This window comes from Montipora capricornis, chromosome 3 (assembly GCF_036669925.1).
Source record: "Montipora capricornis isolate CH-2021 chromosome 3, ASM3666992v2, whole genome shotgun sequence".
Classification (NCBI taxonomy): Eukaryota; Metazoa; Cnidaria; class Anthozoa; order Scleractinia; family Acroporidae; genus Montipora; species Montipora capricornis.
In genome coordinates, this window is record NC_090885.1 from 64,654,847 (window position 1) to 64,660,911 (window position 6,065).

Consider the following 6,065-nt stretch of genomic DNA (forward strand, 5'->3'; position numbering starts at 1 on the left):
TTGGGTGGCTTTTTAATGAATTTGGTTTTAGAAAGTTTTAGCCTTTCCGCTATAATGGTGTTGCGTTGGTAAATTTAAAAAACGTTGTTATGTTTCGTTGGAAGTTGCTTCCCCGCCATACACGTTCAGCCTTTTCTAAGGAGCGTTGAAAATTAGACCATTGTTTACATAACTAAACGCAGTTTGTTTGTTTTTTGGGGGGGGGGGGGGCGCTATACCTGTTCAAACTATTGGCATTGCCCTTTTATGTGTTTTCAAAATAGTATTTTAAAGGTTCCCCTAGAAACGACTTTTTTTTTAAGCAACGGGCCTCTTTAACCCCAGGCAGCTTAAAATAGCCGGCAGCACAATTTACATGGTTTATGGAAAAACAATTGGCAAGTCCTATCGTAAAGAGAAGATAAGAAATTCTTTTCCAGAAAAGTGCCTATTCACAAACTACCCCCGATCTTTATCTTATAAGTCAAATCGATCCGAAGGAACCGTTATTTGCCAGTGAGCTGTATGTTTTGTGATTGTGACACCAACGATGGTTCCCGAGAGGAATCAACGGTGAAATACTAACGACCTCGGAACCACTAAGCATAGCACCTCTCATTTTCTGCAAATGCATCTTAACCACCAAATTGTTGCATATCGAAGTGTTCCTGGAGGAAAAACTTGTTTCCTTACTTTGCAAAATTTCCAGGCAGTCACATTCTGTTTCTAAGGTCAAGTGTGCATTGCCACCATATGAACTTCACTTCACAAACTAGTTTTCTTTAGGATTATGAAATCCAAAATATGTCATATAGACGTAAATGTTAACATAAATCTTGTTGTTGTTGTTACTCAAAAGAAAAGACAAGATTGTAAAGGATTTCTAATTAAATCAAAGATTCGTCAGGTACCAGAGGGAGTCATACACGGAAACGTCATGTGACAACATCTCAAATCTATGCCCGCCAAGCTCACAGCCTTGTTCTACGAATATATCAGTACACTAGTTTGATTTTGGGTTAGTGAATAAAACCGTGTGGTAAAGTGTTAAATCTTTTCACTGGGGTTTCTTCAACAAATGTGCAGAGTACTAGGCGAGAATAACTGTGGTGCTCATAAAAATCCCGTCTTGCGCAGTTCCGTATCGAAAAAAACAAGTATCAAAAAGATTTTCTTGTCACAGTCAAAAATGTGCAGGGATGGCGCAGTTGTGAGAGCACTCGCTTCCCACTAATGTGGCCTGGGTTCGATTCCTTGACTCGACGTCATATGTGGGTGTCTATGAGAGAAAAGTGCTTTAAATTGTCAAGATGAGAGTGAGGATCAATATACCCCTTCGTCTATAACCCACGCTTAAAATTTATTTTGTTTGTTTCATTCAATATCATCTGAACTTCCAAATTGTGACTTGCAGACTCGTACCAGTGACATGCTGGTCTCCCTTTGAACACAGAAGAGGCTGAGACTAGATGGAGTCACATGCCAGAGCCACCCATTAGTACTGATAAGAGTTGAAGTGTTGGCTATTTACAAACTTTTCTTTAAGCAGATTGCATTACCTGTGTGCAACTGTTATCTTAAAAAGAAATCATTAACCACTTAAAAATGAAATTACTACTTTCGTTATAAAGTAAGAAAATTTTAAAAGAGTGAAACTTAAGTTAGACCAACATAGTTGAAGGTAGTTACCCAATATAGATGAAGGTGGCATCCAAGAAAAAAAGCTTCGAATGTTTCAGTACAAGATTTTACAGAACATATTACCCACTCAAGTGAGCTTATACCGACATGGCATAAAAAAACAGTGATCGCTTCACCTTTTGCAAAAGCGAGAAGCAAACATTAGACCAACTCTTAGTCTCTCATAGCCTTAGTCTTGATGGTATGAAAAAACACGAGAACAGATCTTGTTAAATTCATGTAAACTCTTATACGGTTGCCTCGTTAGGTCGGCTGATGGGCAGACACTAAATCACTGTATTCTTGCTTCAAAATATTATATTTTTTGTGCTGGTGCATGGGCGGGAGGATGAGCTTTGTTTCCAGACTTTCCTTTTGCGGCTGCATGAAAGACTCATCATTCTAAAAGAGATCGCTACTGCTAAAAAATTCCCTAAGAATGTTTTTTCGGGAGTGAGCTTTCCAAGGACTTTCTTTCTCTGTTCTCTTTCACTTTCTCTTTCTCTTCCGGTAGCATTGTAACACGCAATAACACTCAGAGAAAAGATGTAATCTACAGATTGTAATCTGGCGTCTGTAAACAGCCTTTTTTACAATGACTGCAAAATTCTCGCGAGCTCATTGGCTAATTTTATGGTCAATAAGCGGACAGACACAAAAATTTATAATTTATTCGTTTCGAAGAATTTAATTTATGCAAAGTTTTGTGAAACGTCGATCTGTCACTTTTTAACCAATAGAAAGTGTCTTTTTTTCTTTCATTATCCAATAAGGGAGCGAGGCAACTTATGAATTTGGTTGCGTCAGATTGAATAAAATTGAATTTTCTTGCATTTTTGTCTCGCGTTCTTCTCGTGCTTTGACTTTATTTTAACCCCTCTGCCTTTTTGTTATTGTAAAAAACAAATTGATGTCAGTTTTTCATGCGTCTGTCCTGTTATTGACAATGAATTTCGTCAAATTTGTTAAATGGGTACTTCATGTTATTCTTGTCATTGTTGTATATTTGTGTTAATTAAACAATTTTTTTAACAAATAGTGCGAGCACCAAAATGGGTAACCAGTATGAATATCAAATAGGAGATAACAAGAATTATTTTGCAATAAAATGCAAGGCTAGTTCCCCAGTGCTTGATGGTAAAGTCAATCAAAATGGCCTGAAAGCTTTAACAACTACTTGTGTTTTTGGATTTTGTTCCAAGATAGGTTTCTCATTAGATATTTCATTTTGGCTAACAAACGCAAATACCAAAAGAATTGCAGGAAAGCGACCTCGGTTTGCTCTCATTAAGAATGACCTATGACCATGGACATATTACAACCATGATCGCCATTACAATCTTCACCACTATAACGACCGTGACTACCACGATTGTCGTGAGCACTGGGAACAACAGAGCCACCATGACTACTGGGACCACCGTAAACATCTGGAGTACCATGGGCACTATGCATGATGATCATCCATAGCCACAATGACTGCGGACGAGTGACCACTACAACCACAATGACGACCGTAATCTCTCGGTTAGGACGATGACCCTGGCCACCAAGGACCACTCCGACAATCCGCGGAACCACCTTCTCTTTGCTTGGATACTTCATGTTAGCAAAAAAAGTAAAAGAGAGATTACCTGGTTTTCTTCAATTAAAATGAGAGATTAGTTAGCAATCTTAATTTAATTTCTTCAGGCAAAGAATCCTCTAGTAAGTTCTTGGCGTGAAAGATTTGGGAATCAATACCTTCTTTATTTTAGAATATGTCTCGTAGTAGTACTTGGAGAGAATACAATTATTTGTTGTTGAGTAAGCAGATTTAATTTTAATACATCTAATTGATAGACAGAGAGAGAGACTTTCATAACTTAATCTTAGGCTTCCGTTTTAAAAAACTTCAATAGCAAATGTTACTTAAACTTTTAGCCCACGACTAGAAGCATACAACTTCATTGTATTTGTGCCACACCGCTTTAAAAGAGCGAAATATTTTTAGATTGGTTTTCCCGAAAAGCCAGACCTTTCCAGCTAATCATAAGTCTTGCAGGAGAAATCATTACCCATCGGATTGAGAATCTTATTTAAGAACCAAACTTTTATTTGAGAACTTGTCTAAAGAAAGCTTGATTTGTGAAAATTGTGTTACCTACAATCTCGGACAAAAACTGTTGAGACAGTAACACAAATTCGCCTTCATTTTTAAACATGCCTACTTACTCTCCCCTTCCCACTCCCCTCCCCCCCCCCACCTCAGTCAATGTTACTGAGTATCGTCATATGTACTACAGTATATTTCTGACCAAGATAAATCAATATTGAGGGTGGGGAAGGGGGGAGGGGGGAAGAGCAGGTTTCAAGCGGTACATTTGGATAACTTGTTGGAGTACCAAAAATGTCCTTTTGTCTCAACAGGTTTTCTCCGAAATTGTAGTATTGGAGTTGTATCCTCCTGTTTATGGGCTTCTGCTTGCACTCAATGGTGTTAAGTATAGGTAATCACATGAGGCCGAGTACTATTAAGGATTAATTGCACGAGTGTTTTGGAAATTTTCCAAAATTGCTTCAACAGGATTGGAATCCATAACCTGCGATTTGATTAAGTGTGAATAAAGACATTAAATTGAATGGAGATATGAAATAAACCCGAAAAAGGTAATTCATTTTCATCACCAAAGAATCATCCATCAAGCACGATAGAATTAATCCAAAGCAGTCTACAACTTTCCTTTACGGATGGTGTTATTCAAGTTTGCAGGTCGCAGATTGCAGGTTGCAGGTTGCAATATGGGAGGTGGCGTGGTCCAGTGATTAGGGCGTTGGTTTTAGCATGCGGTTGCCCTGGGGTTCAAATCCTGTTCTAGCCTCTGGTTTGGATTTGTTTCCAGTTGTCCCGGATTCAACTCTACCACGCTTTGTAAATAGCCATCTGGTTGCCTCCTGCCACTTGGGGGTCTAAATCATGTTTCTTTCAATTATTAAAAGTGAGGTGCGTGTGAACTAACTTGAAAGCAAACTGCACTTCCACTATAAATATAACAAATTGATGTCAGTTTTTCATGCGTCTGTCCTGTTATTGATCATGAATTTCGTCATAACATTGTCAAAGTAGCTGTGGATCCACGAGGCGATAGCAACAGAAAAAAAGTTTCCGGAAACTTGAAATAGCACAAGAAAGTTCTGCAAGTACAAAAGAACTTGAAGTTGAAATCCATCATCGCTGCACCAGACGAGAACATCATTCAAACCAGGCTGAAAAACACATCTGTTGGCTTTGCCAGGAGCAGTTGAGCAGCAAGGAGCTTCTTCTTGTGCACTACGAATGACATCACACGACATTTGAGGAGTCGTCAAGTTGAGGCGCCTTGGTGTCTTTTAATGTCAAGAAACTTTGTTTAAATTGCTTTAAAATGGCAATGATTGATTGTGGTTGAAGTTATCTTGTTTATGATTAAATTAAAAGGTAAAAAGGTGCCATATGAGATGCCATATATCCGAAACTTGCGTTTTGCATTCCTGCTAGTAATAACATTTATGTATGGAGGAGCTTAGAAATGCACAGTGATGTACCTAGCGTTTCACAGGAAAAGCAAGACCAAGACTGAGCTTTTTTTTCAGCGTTTGGTTTCTTCATTCTAACGAGATATCTTTTATTTTTTATTTTTGTAAACAGAGATGTGTTCAGTTGAAAAGGGACCGCAATGTTTGCGCTATACCTTGTGATTTCCATCATATGAGAACAGAACGATCGAATTAAGATTTATTTTTTCGCTCGAGAACTGAGAAAAGTCATCGCCATACCGGCTCCGTTCATTCCTATCAGTAGACTAATGCCAAAGTCTCTGACCTGACAAATCCATTTCCCACGACATCAGATCATGATTTCTTACAATAAAACCTCTTTTGGAATTAGCAGTCGACCAAATATAGTCAATCAACTTCATCAGTTTCGACAGTCCAGTAAAATCTGGTAATCCCAATTCCTATCAGACGAAAACAGCTACCATACAGTATAAGGAGTAGTTGTTGCATACTTAGAACCGCAATTAATGGATGATTAGTGTATTATTTTTGTTTACCGTTGAAAGTTACATTTGTTGTTAATATTCTACTACCGTGACTTTTTTGCCATTCTTGCAATTAAATTGGCCAAGAAGTTTATAAGCCAAATCTGGAATAACCGTATGTGAAAAATACAGTTAGTATTTTAGGTACCAGCATAAACAAATGGCCGAATTGAACGTAAAACCGTTGTCCTATAACAAATTGGGCTCTGAACAATGTAGTTCCCGAAGCTGTGAAAGTGGAAGTATCCCATCCCACTTGCTAGTTCTTCTCTGTCGGCTGTTAAACAAACCGAAGCATGTCAAGTCTCACATCTTTTTACGAGCAGAAATCTTGTCTTCACGATA

General features: G+C 38.2%; 1 protein-coding gene across 1 annotated transcript in view; it reads left to right on the plus strand.

Moving 5' to 3' along the window:
• Positions 1–6,065, plus strand: part of LOC138043712 (zinc finger protein 420-like) — a 65,549-nt gene that overhangs the window by 31,256 nt on the left and 28,228 nt on the right. The gene's annotated exons all lie outside the window — the stretch shown is intronic.